Genomic DNA, 15,957 nt, shown 5'->3' with positions numbered 1-15,957 from the left:
GCCAAGAAAACTGTCCTGTGGGACAGTTCTACTCTGTCACATGGGGTCACTATGAGTACAAATTGGCTTGACGACACTGAACAACAACAGCCTTTATGGAAGCAGATCGCCAGGTCTTTCTCCTGCAGAGTGGCTGGGTGGGTTCAAACCACCAACATTTCTATTATTGACTGAGCACTTAACAGTTGTACCACCAGGAGCTTAGAGGTAAACAATGGAAACTCAAAACTCTTGAGTTTGAAAAAAGCCATTGCCTTATTTTTCCTGTCTCCCCTGTGTGAATGTCACTAGCCAAGCTGGAAACTCCCATCCAGCTCCTCCGGCTGCCCACTTCCAGCCGTTCATTAACCATACTGCTGATTCTGCCTTCTGAGTATCTCTCCTTTCTGCCACCCTTTGCCACCCTTACTGCCCCTCCAACAGGCTAGACCTCATGATGTCTCAGGAGTGTTGCAACAAGATCCACCTGGTGGGCTGTCTCCATACTGGTACTACTTGATCCCGTCTCACCCAACCTCTACTCTGTGGCCAGAGTGGTCTTTTTAATATGAAAATGCCCCTGCTGAACCTCCTAAGATGCTCATGGCCCTTGGGAGATGTCCTGGGTGGGGAGGGCACTGATTTCCTTCTCCCCCGCCTTCCCAGTCCTCCATATGTTTTCTTCTCCACATGTGGCACGTTCCCCTACCTCACTCTGCATGCCTTTGCACATGTTCTTCCTCTTTCTAGAGCTATTTTCTCTCTGTTTAAGGAGTCCCTAGGTAGCACAAGGAGCTCTGGTGGCGTGGAGGTTAAGAACTCGGCTGCTAACCAGAGGTCAGCAGTTTGAACCCGCCAGCAGCTCCTTGGAAACCCTATGGGGAAGTTCTAGTCTGTCCTGTAGGATCACTATGAGTTGGGATCTACTCAATGGCAATGGGTAGGTAGTGCAGTTCATTTACTAACTGAAAGATTGGAGGTTCAGGTTCACCCAGGGGCACCTCAGAAGAAAGGTCTGGTGATCTACTTCCAAAAGATCACAGCCTTGAAAACTCAACAGAGCACAGTTCTGCCCTCACACACATGGGATCACCGTGAGTCATAATCAGCTTGATAGCAGCTGTATTTTTGGTTTGTTTCATATGGTAATTCCTATTTATTCTTCAGAACTACACATTCCTATCACCTCCAAGGAGCAGACCCTGACTTTCCCTTCCTACTCTTACTGAGCCCCATCCCCAGGCTTCCCTCCCAGGAGACCCTTCATGGGTGATCTGTACTGTCTATTCCCTTGACAGTCTGTGCACACCAGATCCTGACCTTCTTGAGAAGAACTGTGTCTGTCCCATCTCACGTGTTTAGCGCAGAGCAGGCAGTCCCTTCTTCAGTGAATGGATGAAGCCTTATGGGGCTGAACAGAAGTGGGAAAGGAAATGGAGTGCCATCATGCACTTCCATTCCTTGCCATCTGTGCCATTTGTTCAAGGTCATATCTCATAGTCATGCCCTTCCAAGGAAGGCCAGGCATTGTTTTCAGAGAACCTTCTGGGGACTCTCCCCACATTCAGCTTTTTTATTGTGGTTATCTTCATTGTGGGTCCACACCTCGAACAATCAAAGGAAGAGTGTTTTTGAAAGCTCTGAGTGTTGTGGATACATAGAGAAAGTCAGAAAGGCAGATGTTTGTAAAGGAACATGTATGCAACTTTCTGGTGGTGAGAGGAGTTGAATAATGTTGTCATTATTTTGAAACTGTGGTTTCAAAAGTGTCATTATGTAAATTGTGATAGGGTACGTGATTCCCTTGAATTACCTGTTGTCCGAAATAGAATTTAAGACAGGACTTGGAGAGAAGCTAGTTCACATACCTCATGTAACCTTGATAATGACCATTTGAAGATTCCTGGCATCAATTGGCATTTCCTACTTTTCTGTTCGCAGATGAGCAAGCTTGCCCCTGGTTTCTCTTTAAATGGGTAATTCCTTATTGACGAAAGTCCGTGATAGTAAAGTGAAGCATACCATACCTGGCATTGCATTTGCATCTACCACAGTGGCCAGAAGAGTACTCCAAGTCAAACTAACTTCCTCATATATCAATCCCATCATTCACTGGGGCTAGCAAGAGCCGTTTTTTTTCTCATCTTAGTCTCCACGTTACTAGCTCAGTGCCCGACACTTAAATGTAAAATGAATAAATTGTTCAGGCGAAGCTATTAGCAAAATGATCTAATGACCGTAAACAGGAAAATGTGTGTCAGCAACTCTATATTTTAAGAATTATGTTTTAATAAGTGGTGACTTACTTAGCATAAGTCCAGTATTAATTACCATCACTAATGGATGAAATATAATGAGCATTTACTATGGGAACTAAGTTCTGCGGTCTCTCCCATTAAGTGAAAGACTAAATTTTATAGTTTTTTATAAAGGAAATATAATTACAAGTGCAGTCAATAGCATAAAAGTCTAGAAGAGAACAAGGCTGGCCTGGCAAAGCGTTCCTAAGTAGCGTCCTCCATTTTATTTACATGAATATGTAATATGCCAGGAACAAAAGGAAAAAATGTCAAATCATAAACATATGCATTTCTTCCCCTCCCCACCGTCTAAAGAGGACTAGCTGTGCTTATTCAGCCTGCTGTTTGTTGTTGGGTTGGAGAGGTGAACGATTAAGCTGAGATTAGGCCAATGTGCTCCTCAAGAGAAATATAAGAGAAAGCGGGCTGAGACAGTGGGCAAGATAAGGAGCAATTGCCACGTGAAGTGGAACTTAGGGACCAATTAAAACCAGTTGCCATGGGAAAAAAATGTAACCAACGTCTCTGAATAATTTGTGTAGTAATTATTAAACGTGAATCTAATTTGCTGTGTAAACTTTCACCAAACACACAATAAAATATTTTTTAAAAAATGAAGAAAAGAAAATAAACAACCCAATTAAAAAACAAAAAACCGGTTGCCATGGAGTTGACCTTGACTCTTGGTGACCCCATCTGTGTCAGAGTAGAACTGTGCTCCATTGGGTTTTCAATAGCTGATTTTTCAGAAGTAGATATCCAGGCCTTTCTTCTGAAGCACCTCTGGGTGGCTGGACTCAAACCTTCCACCTTTCAGTTAGCAGCCAAGCACGTTAACCATTTTCACTACCCAGGGACCCCAGAATTTGGGGAATAGAGGTGTAAAAGAATTTGTAGGTGTTACGTATGTTGGCATGTAATTATCTCATACCACCCCTTCCGCACTCTCCCAGCCACCCCTGTTGTCCCTACCTCCCCGGAATCCTTTGGCCAAGACCTGCAAGCTTTGCTGTTATTCCTGGTGTCAGATTTGTGTTTCTTTTAGATGGGATATGAATCATGGGAAGAAGGGCCAGCGTCAAGGTGACCCAGTTATACACGGGTTACAGTAACAGCCATTCAGAGTCAGTGCCTCCACATCATATAAGAAAGGGAATTGGAAAACTTTTTGGCCCAGTTTTGGGTTTGTTTCTTTTTTCATAGTTTGAGCATCCCTGTCCTCTTACCCTCCCCTACCCCGAACTTATTGCACTATTAATTTTCTTATCTGACCCAATGTCCAAAATAAGCAAAATCTTCCAAGGGAATCCTTAGTTCCTTGTTAGGTAAATCACTAATAGCCAATTAGCAGTTAGTGGAGCCTGAATTCAGGGAGCTGTGATCTATGTTGAATAAACTTCTATTCTGTATTAAGTCCATTTTTTAAACGTGTGAGTGTAGGCATATATCAACATAGAAACGTCAGTGGCTCTCCGATTGAATACTTTATCTAATAATAATGCTCCCCGTCTGCCTGGCCATCTGGAACTTCTCCCATCAGCAGGAGGTTTGGTACATACCTGGGAAACAGTGGAGCGTGCCATGATGCACAGCGTGGAACCTGACTGATAGAGTTGTCCGTTCTGGAAGAGAGGCAGCTCAGGTCACAGTGGAATGCACCTCTCTCGAGCTTTCAGTGAGAATTTTGTGGTTTGGGTGAATGGACATAATATATGCTACGAGGAATTGAATGGCATTAGTATTATTACATGGTAAACGAATTCCAGCCATGAGATGATGAAGTCATTCTTTCAGGCCCAAACAGCATTATATATTTTGGGTGCTCTGGTGAGTCTAATAGCCCCCTATTCAGCAGGGAGCCCTTTGGAGGGGTGAGTGTAAAGTACTCATTGATTTCAGATAACGGGCCCTCTCGAGTCCATGATGTAATCTCACTCTCCCCAAGAGCTATTTATGGCCTACAAGCCTGTGAACAGTCGAAGACGTGTGTGCAGAAAAGACAATCAGCCAGACAGGTTTCTACACCCACTTAAGTGCTTCACATGGATCAGTCATCTGCCCTGAGCGCCACGTTAGAGCTGACATCTGAAAGGTGTCTGACATTTTCATAAGGGAGACACCTTTACAAAATATCACGTGGATTCCGTTTCCTTACTATCTCTCCAAAGAGCCAAAAGGCAGAAATCCAGACACATGGACCTGCAGGTATATTAGATCGTGAATAGTCAAATTTATGAATAGGCCTGAAATGAGAGCAATCATTTCTGCAGCCTCATAATACATAAGAACTGTTAAGTTTGATTTTTTGTGTTGTTAGTCTACCCCTTAATGGACTTGAACCTCCTACCTTTTGGTTAATGTTGTTAGGAGTCATCGAATCCATTCCGACTTATAGTGACCCCATATTGCAGAGTAGAACTACTCCATAGGGCTTTCAAGGCTGTGACCTTTTGGAAGCAGATTACCAGGTCTGTCTTCCGAGGCACCTCTGGGTGGGTTCAGACCACCAGACTTTTGGCTAGTAGTCAAGCATTTAACCACTGACACCACCCAGGGCCTGCGTGTATTGTATATGCTAGTTGCCATCAATTCGGTTCTGACTATAGCAACCCCACGTTTGTGTCTGAGAAGAACTGTGCACCACAGGGTTTTCAGTGACTGACTTTTCAAAAGTAGGTCACCAGCTCTTTCTTCTGAGGTTTCTCTGGGTGACTTCAAACTCACAACCTTTCAGTCAGCAGTCAAGTGCCTAATGGTTTGTGCCACCCAGGGACTCATATACTATATATACTATGTACTAGGTGATATATACTCTATATATTTATATATACTATTTGATAGATATATTTGTATATTGTATGTATTTATATATACTACACAGTATATGGAAACTGGTGGCCTAATGGTTAAGTGCTACGACTGCTAAACAAAAAGGTCAGCAGTTCGAATCCATGAGGTGCTCCTTGGGAACTCTATGGGGCATTTCTACTCTGACCTATAGGGTCGCTATGGATCAGAATCAACTCGACGGCAGTGGGTTTCATATAGAGTATATGGAGCACTGGTTGTATAGTGGTTAAGAGCTATACCTACTAACCAAAAGGTTGGCAGTTCGAATCCACCAGGCGCTCCCTGGAAACCATATGGGGCAGTTCTACTCTGTCCTGTAGGGACGCAATGAGTCGGAATCGACTCGACGGCAACCATTTTGGGTTTTTTTTTTTAATATGGTATATAAATTTATGTATATACTATTACCCATTTACCCAGTGCTGTCGAGTCGATTCTGACTCATAGCGACCCTATAGGACAGAGTAGAACTGCCACATAGAGTTTCCAAGGAGCGCCTGGTGGATTCGAACTGCTGACCTTTTGGTTAGCAGCTGTAGCACTTAACTACTACGCCAGCAGGGTTTCCATATTAGTATATAATTACACAACAGATTTAAATAAATATAGATGTATGTAAATACTCAAAAACATAGTAATAAAGTGCAGTAATAAGCTGGTGCGATTTTCTCTTACGTTGAAGAAACTCAGTGTACCCCGCATCTCTGCATTCCTCTGCTCCACTCCCCATCGCCATCCCCCTCCACAAGCCCCATCCTGCTGCGCAGGTGCTGCCTCCGTAGAAAACAAGGGGTCCTGAGAGAGCTCTGCGCTGGGAGTCAGGAAGCCCCTCCCCACTGATGAGATCTGGGGTTAGGCGCTAACCCTTTCTGGGCCTGGCTTGCTACTCTGTGTAAACTGAGGCACAAGCAACATTATTTCAGTGTTCTCTTCCAGCTTTCCTGTCTGTGTCTACTTCACTGCGAGTGTAGAACAGGTCATCATATTATATCAGTTATTCCCTTCATATAATTGCAATGTTTCAGGAGGTCTGTAGTTGGTTTAGGCACCCTGGTGGTGCACTGGTTAAGCACTCAGCTGCTTACTGAAAGGTCAGTGGTTCAAACCAGCCAACCACTCGTTGGGAGAAAGATGGTGGCAGTCTGCTTCTGTAAAGATTACAGCCTTGGAAACCCTATGGGGCAATTTTACTCTGTCCTATAGGGTCGCTATGAATCAGAATCGACTTGATGGCAATGAGTTTGGTTTTGGGGGGGTTTGAGTAGTCAGTTTAAATGGTCCATGGTATTTATACCACCCACTTTTTCAGGTTCTTTGGTAGTGTACTTTTACCACTCACTGAACGTATTTGCTGCCCTCCGGTGGGGACCACGTAACGGCAAAAGGTGAAAGAAACTCGTTGAAGCACGATCTTGAGGTATAAGGCTTGCAAGTAAGGTAATACAACCAAGAAGTGTGATTTTGTCTCTTTTGGCTTTTGTATGCCTAGATAAGCCTTGTAAGCATATTTATGGTTTCCTGTGTGATAGGTAGGGAGCCCTGGTGGGTTTGATTTTGGTTTTTTTTGTGTGTGTGTCATATTTGGAAAACCAGAGGCCCCCCATGTAACTTAATAGAAGATGCTACAAAAAACATCAGCAACCAAGGTCTGGTGGTAAAGACGGGTGACCGCCAAGTATGGGTTCGAGAGCCTTAAAACTTCTATGGTAACCATGTAGTACCAGATAATATTTCTCAAAATCCCTATTACCAACCCAAAATTTAAACACACTCCATGACTCAGCATGTTTCTATTAATGAGAACACATGGTATCCAAAAAAAATTCAAAACAGAAAATAATTTGGACCTTGAACAGGTTTTAACCTACAGTTCATTCAAATTCATAAATAATAAGCTGGCTGATAAGGAGTTCTACTGGATTAAGTGGAATTCTGCAGGTAGGCTGACTAGTCAAAGTGAAATCCCCACAGACCCCAAGCGAAGCTTTCTTTTCGTTTCAGATACGCTTGTGGGCACGAAGGAGGGATTTAGTCCAAAGTGCCTTGGGGTTTTGTTCAGTCCACAGTGTAATTTTTTCCTCTTTTGCCGATAGCCATTTCCTTCACATTGCTAAGAGGACTTTTTTCCTAATGAAGCGTGAAAATTGATTTGTATCTTGCCAGGAGGGTTCTTCTAAGCCTTAAGATATTAAAGATTTCATGAGAACACATGAAGAATATCTTCCTGAATCATTTACATTTTCCGCTTTTGTAGGCTTATGTAACCATGCAGAAAATCTAATAATAAGTGTGCTATTAGTGTACCAGGTGCCATCCTGCAGGCAGCGGGCCTGCCAGGGTTAGAAATACCAGGGCCCCGGGTTTTAGGATAGCATTCAAGTGCACAGGTTTCCAAAGTGAAGCCTTATGGGAAAATCTCTAGCTAATTGGACACATAGCCAATTTTTATCAGATTTTTTTTCCCCCCATCCTTTTCCTGTTTAATCTTCTTCTCTCTTTTATCATGGCTGAAGGAAACAGCAGCTGTGGACCTTTCTTTCAGAAGGCAGTGTATCTCCAAAGCAAGTAGCTTGGACGAATACTATTCTCAAGGAAGTGTTCGTCTAACACGGGTGATGCTAAACCCATATCAAAACCGAACAGGGCACAGACTGCTAGATTTAGGTTAAAGAAGGCTTCTGAATTAGTGCCATTATTGTTAGCTGCCTTTGAGTTGGTATGTTGTTACCGCCATCCAGCCAGCCCCCATGGTGACCCCATGCACTGCCCAGTTCCGCACCCTCCCCATGATCGGTTTTGGATCAGACCCTTGTGATCCATAGGGTTTTCAGTGGCTGATTTTCACAAGTAGATCACCAGGCCTTTCTTCCTAGTCTGTCTTACTCCAGAAGCTCCGCTGATATAATACCTGCTCAGTATTATATCAACTTGAATGTCTCCACTGACAAGGTGGGTGGTGGCTGTGAATGACGTACATTGGTCGGGAATTGAACCTGGCGCTCCTGCAAGGAAAGGGAGAATTCTACCACTGAATCGATAATGCTACGAGTCAGCATGGGGGGACAATAAATAGGAAGAAACAAAGTTACAGGCATTATTATCAGATGGAATTTACCCAGCACCCATTTTCAAATGACAAGGAGCTGGTACTTGTCAGCCTTTCCGACGCTTCATAATTTAATAAAACATTCTATCCAAGTCCCCAGAAACCACCATGATTATCAGGGTGAGAAAACAGAGAATGAGAAATTTTTTTTTTTTACTCCCTCTATTTTTGTAATCAGGCCAGCAGGGCTGGGCGGGGCAGTGGCGCATTAGCAACTGTAGTAGATAAAAGGTTTACAGAGTTGTTGACAGCTCTTTCCTCAGAGACACTTTTCCTGCAGATTATTTGCTTTGGACCATAAGTAACAGGGATATAGTTCTTAAAGTTTAATCGTTTGTGCTAGGAGAAAAGAAAAAGGGTGCTGTTAAAGATAGCTTAGTCATGGGAATCAGGGCGAGTGACAGATCCCGTCCAAATCCACATCCCTTCCTGATAACCCTGGAGCTTCGGTTACTCCTTTCTCCTTGATGTTGCCTCTGGGGTGGGGATGAGGTCTGAGAACATCTACTCTCTATTTGCTGGTGTGGGGAGGAAGTTCTTGCCTTTATCTAGCCCTTGCCTTTCTTACTCGCTTCACACTGCAGACTTCTGCAAAGTTGCTAGGTACGTGGCTGAGTGGGTGTCTTTTCTCTGCCAGCACAGCAGTATTCTTCTGAAGCAAAGTTTGCAGGGCTTAGCTACTGCCAGCAAGCTGTTTGGGCCCGTTCTATTTTGCTTTTCTGCGAAACAAAATATTTCCAGGGACTTAGGTTAATGTCATGCCCTCCCCCTCGTTCTTGGAAAAATGCAAGAAAACACACGTTTCACCCAGGTTATATGTTGTTCAGATGTATTTCTCTTCTTTCAGTGTTTTCCCTTCAATTGTATTCCCATAATACAGGGAAACCTATGAGAGCCGGAACTCAACAGGACTGCATTGTTTTTCTGGGTCTCCCAAGTTTTTTACCTTTGACAGGGTGCAGTCGCCACTTTTCTGTCACTCTCTAGTGAAAAATATTTGCGTTTTCCTTCTTTGACAGGTTCTGGCTTTCGAAGGTTTTACTGTATCATGTGCTGGGGTTTACTTCTTTCATCCCAGACCCCAGCTTAACTCCACGTGAGATATAGGTGACAGCTGCGGACCTTTGGGGCTCACTCACCATCCAAACATCATAGGTATCCTTTCAACACTGCTAACCTGGTGGCGCAGTGGTTAAGAGCTCGGCTGCTAACCAAAAGGTGGGTGGTTCAAATCCACCAGCTGCTCCTTGGGAACTCCATAGGGCAGTTCTACTCAGTTCCATAGGGTCGCTGTGAGTTGGAATTGACCTGATGGCAATGGGTTTGGTTTTTCTAACCTCAAGTAGCATGCTATTGATGTTACATCACCACTTACACCTTCTGTGAAATTTTCTCTATAATTGACGACCATTTGGACCAATGATATTCCATTAAGGTCCAGAAAACCAAAAGATCTGTTGCCACTGAGCCGATTCTGATTCTTAGCGACCCTATAGGACAGAGTAGAACTGCCCCATAGGGCTTCCAAGGAGCGGCTAGTGAATTCAAACCACCGATTTTTTGGTTAGCAGCCAAGCTCTTAACCACTGCCGCACCAAGGCTCCCTTAAGGTTCAGAGGTGCTCATTAAAAAGAACATTGACTAGTGTGGTAGATGGGCCTCATCATTATGAATCCAGGAAAGGGCTCTGTGGAACTTGTTATATAAGGCGTTTATAGATTGTTAAAGGATTAGCTTTATGTGAACCATTTTCAGGTTAATCAGTTGTGAGAAACCAGATTTGATGCTTAAGCAGGCTTGAAGTATGATTTTATAGTAAGAAAAGTTGTTAAGCTACCGTTAGTTTTAATAAATCCTCTAGCTTACTAATTGACCATACTCTCTGACTTTGCACTTAACTGTATATGGTCTTATTCCCTAATTATGTTATGTGTGAGTCTTATTTTTTCCAACTAGAGTGTAAAGCCCTTTTTTAGCAAGGACAATGTCAGTATCTCTTTTGCTCCCTCCTTCTAAAACCTTTGGGTGTAATTCTAGGTACATGGCAGATGCTAAGGAATTTATATTTTGAGTGTTGGCTACATTTTTTTTAGGATGTCATTACAATATGTTGTCACATGGTCTATCTTATTATGTTAATGTGTTATTGTGTGTCATGTAAGATATGTCTGTTTACAGAAAAACTTACTCATGCAACATGTTGGTCTATAACCAGGCTGTTATCAATAGGAAAATAGGAAAAACATTACCAGGTTCGTATGGAATTAGAGAGGATGGACTGGTCTGCTTTGGGTATAATGCCATTACCTAATAAGGAAATGTTTTCCAGACCGAGGTCTTTCCATCAGAAATATGAGTTGTTGTTGTTAGCTGCTATTGACTCAGACCCCAACTCATGGCGACCCCATGCACAACAGAATTGGACTGTTGTGATCTATAGGGTTTTCAGTGGCTGATTTTCAGAAGTAGATCTCTACGCCTGTCTTCCTAGTCCATCTTAGTAGCCTGGAAGCCCCAGTTAAACGCATTCTGCATCATAGCAGCATGAAAGCCTCCACTGACAGGCTACACTTGAGGTAGCTGCTCCTGAGGTACGTTCACGAGGAATCAAACCTGGGTCTCCCCCGTGGAAGGTGAAAAAACTACCACTGAACCACTGCCTCTCCCAAGAAATGTGGATAGGACCAATTAAAAGGCGTATTTGCATTTACCTTTCACAGAGCAATTGGCAATTATTGTCTCTTGTCCACCTGTGTTAATGTTCCCACGACACAGGTGGAAAATAACAGAAGTAAAACTTCTATAAATGGAAAAACTGTAGCACAAACAAGAACCTTTAGATCATTTATAAGTAGTGACCAGATCTTTTATAAGTAGAAACCACACCATTAAGCCATAATTGATTTAAGAATACAATTGATGGTTGCAGATTTCCAGGATGGAATGAAGCGTAAATGGCAGCATGCTCAGGAAGCTAGACCAGGACATCCCCTCAGTGTCCTTGAAATAGGGGTTACAAGAGCACCCACCTGGCCCTTTGTGCCTCTTATATGAGAGTCTCGTTCAGCCTTTTATCACCTGCCTCCTTCCTACCACATAAAGGTTCTATCCCTGTTTTCCATGCTGCCAACCATGTTGTCAAAGACGTAGCGCAACGTCTAAGCTGTTCATACCACCTTATAGGGGTCAGTTGATTGTACGCATGCCCCCTCAACATTTCTGCAGTTACAGGTGCCAAATGGCCATTATCAAATGGAATCCACTTTATCTAGATTGACGGTTTTGGGGCTAAGCATACGGTGGACTAATACAGAATCAGATTCTATTTATTTCTGTGTTGGGAAGCTTTAATTCAGTTTGCGGTTTCTTTCTAGCCCACCCATCTATTCAACCTGAGGGCCTCACTTCTGTCCCCTCTCAGCCTCTTTTTTATTCTCGCTTGGTTTTTCCCATGTATATCTCCTGCTTTTTTTAATTTTCTTTTCTTGCTCATTGATCTGGGTTTGGGTTCACTGAGGCTAGAGGCATAGGAGGATACAGGCTTCATGCCAACCTTTCTTCCAAGCCACAGTACCCTTCTTGGTATTCATTTTATATGTTCAAATTTATGTTTTTCCAATATCTCTTCCAGTTTTATAAAAGAGAAGTAGGTTGGATTTGAAAAATGCCACTACTGGTTGACTAAAATAATTGTCTATCAACAATATAATATAGAGATCACTGGCTTATTGATTCCTGATCTACCCTGAATTTATTCAAATAGTTACTCACCATAGTACAGAGAATTTACAATATTGGGTGGTCCTATAGAGAAAGAAGCCAAAGGAATGTGTAAATTTCTGTGCCCTCTTTACATACTTGGGAGTAAACCAAGTTAAAACATTTACATCAATTCAGTTCAAATGTTGGTTTTATTTGCTTAAAGAAGTTAGCATCTTACATATCTTTTGCTATCACTATTTTTTTTTTTAATTGTGCTTTAGGTGAAGGTTTACAGAGCAAATTAGTTTCTCGTTAAACAATTAATACACTTTTTTTTTGTGTGACATTGGTTGTCAACCCTGTGACATGTCAGCATTCTCCCTTCTCAGCCTTGGGTTCCCTATTACCAGCTTTCCTGTCCCCTCCTGCATTGTCATCCCTACCCCTGGGCTGGTGTGCTCATTTAGTCTCATTTTGTTTTATGAGTCTGTCTAATCTTTGGCTGAAGGATGAACCTCAAGAGTGACTTCAGTACTGAGTTCAAAGGGTGACTGGAAGCCATACTCTCCGGACTTATCTAGTCCCTGTCAGACCAGTAAGTCTGGTCTTATTTTATGAGTTAGAATATTGTTCTACATTTTTCTCCAGCTCTGTCCAGGACCCTCTATTGTGATCCCTGTCAGAGCAGTCAGTGGTGGTAGCCGGGCACCATCTAGTTGTACTGGACTCAGTCTGGTAGAGGCTGTGGTAGTTACGGTCCCTTAGTTCTTTGGACTAACTTTTCCCTTGTGTCTTTGGTTTCCCTCGTTCTTCCTTGCTCTGGATCGAATGGGACCAGTGAAGTATCTTAGATGGCCGCTCGCAAGGTTTTAAGAGCCCAGATACTACTCACCAAAGTAGGATACTTAGCAAATATATGAATTTCAATAGATAAATACTCATTTTCAATTTAAAAAATACTGTGCACAGTTAGGTACTTTTCAAAATTTAAAGCATAGCCTCAAGATACCTATCATGAGCTAAAAATGATGTAGTCACATTTCTTTTGTTTCAACTATTCTTAAGACCATGGTTACCAGTTGCTTTCATTATACTACTCAGTTTTTAGTCTATTTGCTCTTGAAACTTTATAAAATCAGTGGGAAAACAGTTTTAGTAGCTTCTGTTCTTTCATCTCTTTGATTGTTTTTAGGGAAGAAAAAAGTGGACCCAAATGAAAAACAGTTATATTTTTGAAATATTTCGGGGCAGGGCAGCATGGGGCTGTTGTGGAAAGGGAATCCCTGGGTGGTGCAAATAGTGAACGTGCTCTGCTGCTAAGTGAAAGGTTGAAAGTTGGAGTCCACCCAGAGGTGCCTCGGAAAAAAGACCTGGCAATCTATTTCTGAGAAATCAACCACTGAAAGCCCTGTGGAGCTCAATTCTACTCTGACCCACATGGGGTCCCCATGAGTAGGAGCTGGCTCAATGGACATTTTGGAGGGGATGGGGTGTTATTGTAGAACGAGTAGTTCCTCCTGAACTTGAGGGAGAAGCCACAGGTCACCATCTGAGTTATGTCAAGTACATATGGCACTTACCCTTCTGAACCTGTTCCCTCTTCTAGACATTACAATGTTCGTAACACCCACCTCTTGCAAGGTTTCCAGGAGGAACAAATCAGATAATAATGTATGTGAAAGTGCTTTGAATGAAAATCATGACATTATTATCACCACTAGAATTGTTATTCCAAGTTCTAAAAAGACGGACGAGGCAAGATGCAGATGGTCTGTGTAGCTTGGCTCAGGAGCCAGGGAAACCCAGGTTTTTTCTGCTTTGCCCTCCAGCATGAAGACCTAGAAGGTAAATATCGATATTGCTATTTGTAACTAATAGCCTCAGAGTTCATGACAGGCGCTTTCTTGGTTCCCATTAGCATTCCAGAGACCATCATACACAGCAGTCTTTGCAGAGGCAGAGAAAACTCATTTTCCAAGGCAAATAATCTCAAGCCAAGGATTCAGTCCTGGTGGAATGAAATTGAGTAAGCTAGCAGATGTGGGAGATTATCAAAGATGCTTGGGTGGGAGGTTTGTGTTGAGTACGTACACCCTTTTAAATGCGTATAAATGCTCACTAGAAGCCAAGAGGGAAACAGTAGGCAAGTTCAAATGCTAGAGTCAAACGTTTATCCATGGATATTCACCAAATAAGTAAAAATTGATCACGCAGCACAGGACCAATGACTCTTCTGATCCGTGGTGCATTCCTTTTGTTTGAAAGTCAATGCCCTTTGTACTTCCAAGGTTTTTGACCTAAGCCAGAAATGGGAAGTGAGCAGAAGAGCCCATGTTGGATGTCAGATAAATGGACAGAAGATATTATGGGCGGTAGATTAGAAAAAGGAAAAGCACATATTACCCATCCTGCCATTGCCATTTTTATTTGAAATATTAAAAATCAATGACGGAGGAGTTTTAGAAGGCTAGCTAGATGATTTGAAGTTACTGTAACATAGAGGGAGAAAGGTCTCTTCTGTTTTTAGTAGCCACAGGGTGATTTATGGCAGTGAAGACTGTGGGAGTGGTGGTAAAGAGGTATACCAGGAAGAGACAGTTAATTTATTATTCCCTCATTAATTGAATTTGATAAGCATTCTTGATTTAGTAATATCCATTAGTTTCCATGTTTCAGTATTGTTCTGCAAAAGCCTCTAGGAGTACGTTTTATGGCTACAGTATATTTATTATTTTACACACATGTTGAAGTAAAAGTACCTTGTAACATTTCAAATACTGACTCATCCCCCAAATTTGAAAACCTCAACTTAGCACTTTCTAAAACGTCAGAGTAAATTGGTATACTTTTTATATGTACTAAGACGTGGATGGAAACCCTGGTAGCGTAGTGGTTAAGAGCTACGGCTGCTAACTAAAAGGTCAGCAGTTCAGCTCCACCAGGTGCTCCTTGGAAACAGTATGGGACAGTTCTGCTCTATCCTGTAGGGTCTCTATGAGTCAGAATGGACAGCAACTGGTTTTTTTTTTTTTTTTGAAGATGCAGATGAAGACATGTGCTTGCTAATGAACATAGCAGGAAAGAAAATTCTCTCCAGTCTATTCATTACTATTCTTTGCATTTTTTGTCATTTAATATTTTACTCTTTGAATATATGTGATTGGGGATTCGATGTGCCAATTGGAAGACCTCTGCGGTTCAGAAATTCACAGGAATGTGAACTCCGAAACCATATTCATTTAACAGGTACTGATGAGCGTTGTAAAATAGAACTTCCATCATCTGTCTTTAGAAGCAGAAGATTAAACACAAGTGTAATTAATTTGCCAGCTCTTCTTCTCTGATGAAGACATTTATCAAAGTTGATCTTTAATCATCAGTTTCCTTAGGTATAAAAATGAAGCCTATTATGACCTCGAAGGTCTGTTTGTAGCAATTAGGCTTAGTTCTACATGACAAGAAAAAATATGTATATGTGTGTGTGCATATATATGTTTATTTTTTACTTATATAAAAGAGGTTGGCAGGTAGGCAGTCCAGGGAGGATATGGCAGGTACACAGGCTCAGAGACCCTGTCTCCTATATTTCTGTTCTGCTATCTTTAGTAGATTATCTCATGTACAAGATGGCTGCTTAAGCTCTAGCTGTTACATTAGCATTCCAGAAAGCTGAAAGGAGAAAAAAAAAAAGGAAGGAGAGAGAGAGAAATAAGGTGTTATTTATCTTAGTTATCTAGTGCTGCTATAATGGAAATACCACAAGTGGATGGTTTTAAGAAAGAGAAATTTATTCTCTCACAGTCCAGTAGGCTACAAGTCCAAATTCAGGGAGTCAGCTCCAGAGAGGAAGGCTTTCTTTCTCTGTGGGCTCTGGAGAAAGGTACTTGTCGTTAATCTTCCCCTGATGGAGGAACTCTCAGTGCAGGGACCCCAGGCCCAAAGGACACACTATTTTCCTGGCTCTCGTTTCTTGGTGGTTTGAGGTCCCCATGTCTCTCTGCTTGTTTCTCTTTTTTATAT

At 42.2% G+C, this 15,957-nt stretch overlaps 1 protein-coding gene across 5 annotated transcripts in view; it reads left to right on the top strand.

Moving 5' to 3' along the window:
• The window catches only part of ATXN1 (ataxin 1), a 465,693-nt gene that overhangs the window by 382,541 nt on the left and 67,195 nt on the right, over nucleotides 1-15,957 (top strand). Inside the window, exon 1 of one of the 5 annotated variants that reach the window (XM_064281012.1) lies at nucleotides 6,575-15,183. The exons of the other annotated variants lie outside the window; for them this stretch is intronic. The gene's annotated coding sequence lies outside the window, so the exon portion shown is untranslated. Of the gene's footprint in view, nucleotides 1-6,574; nucleotides 15,184-15,957 lie in introns of those variants that run through there. 5 annotated transcript variants of the gene reach the window in all.

Source organism: Loxodonta africana, chromosome 1 (genome assembly GCF_030014295.1).
Source record: "Loxodonta africana isolate mLoxAfr1 chromosome 1, mLoxAfr1.hap2, whole genome shotgun sequence".
NCBI lineage: Eukaryota > Metazoa > Chordata > Mammalia > Proboscidea > Elephantidae > Loxodonta > Loxodonta africana.
Note: the sequence above shows the minus strand (reverse complement) of the source record. Positions and strands in the feature narration are given on the sequence as shown.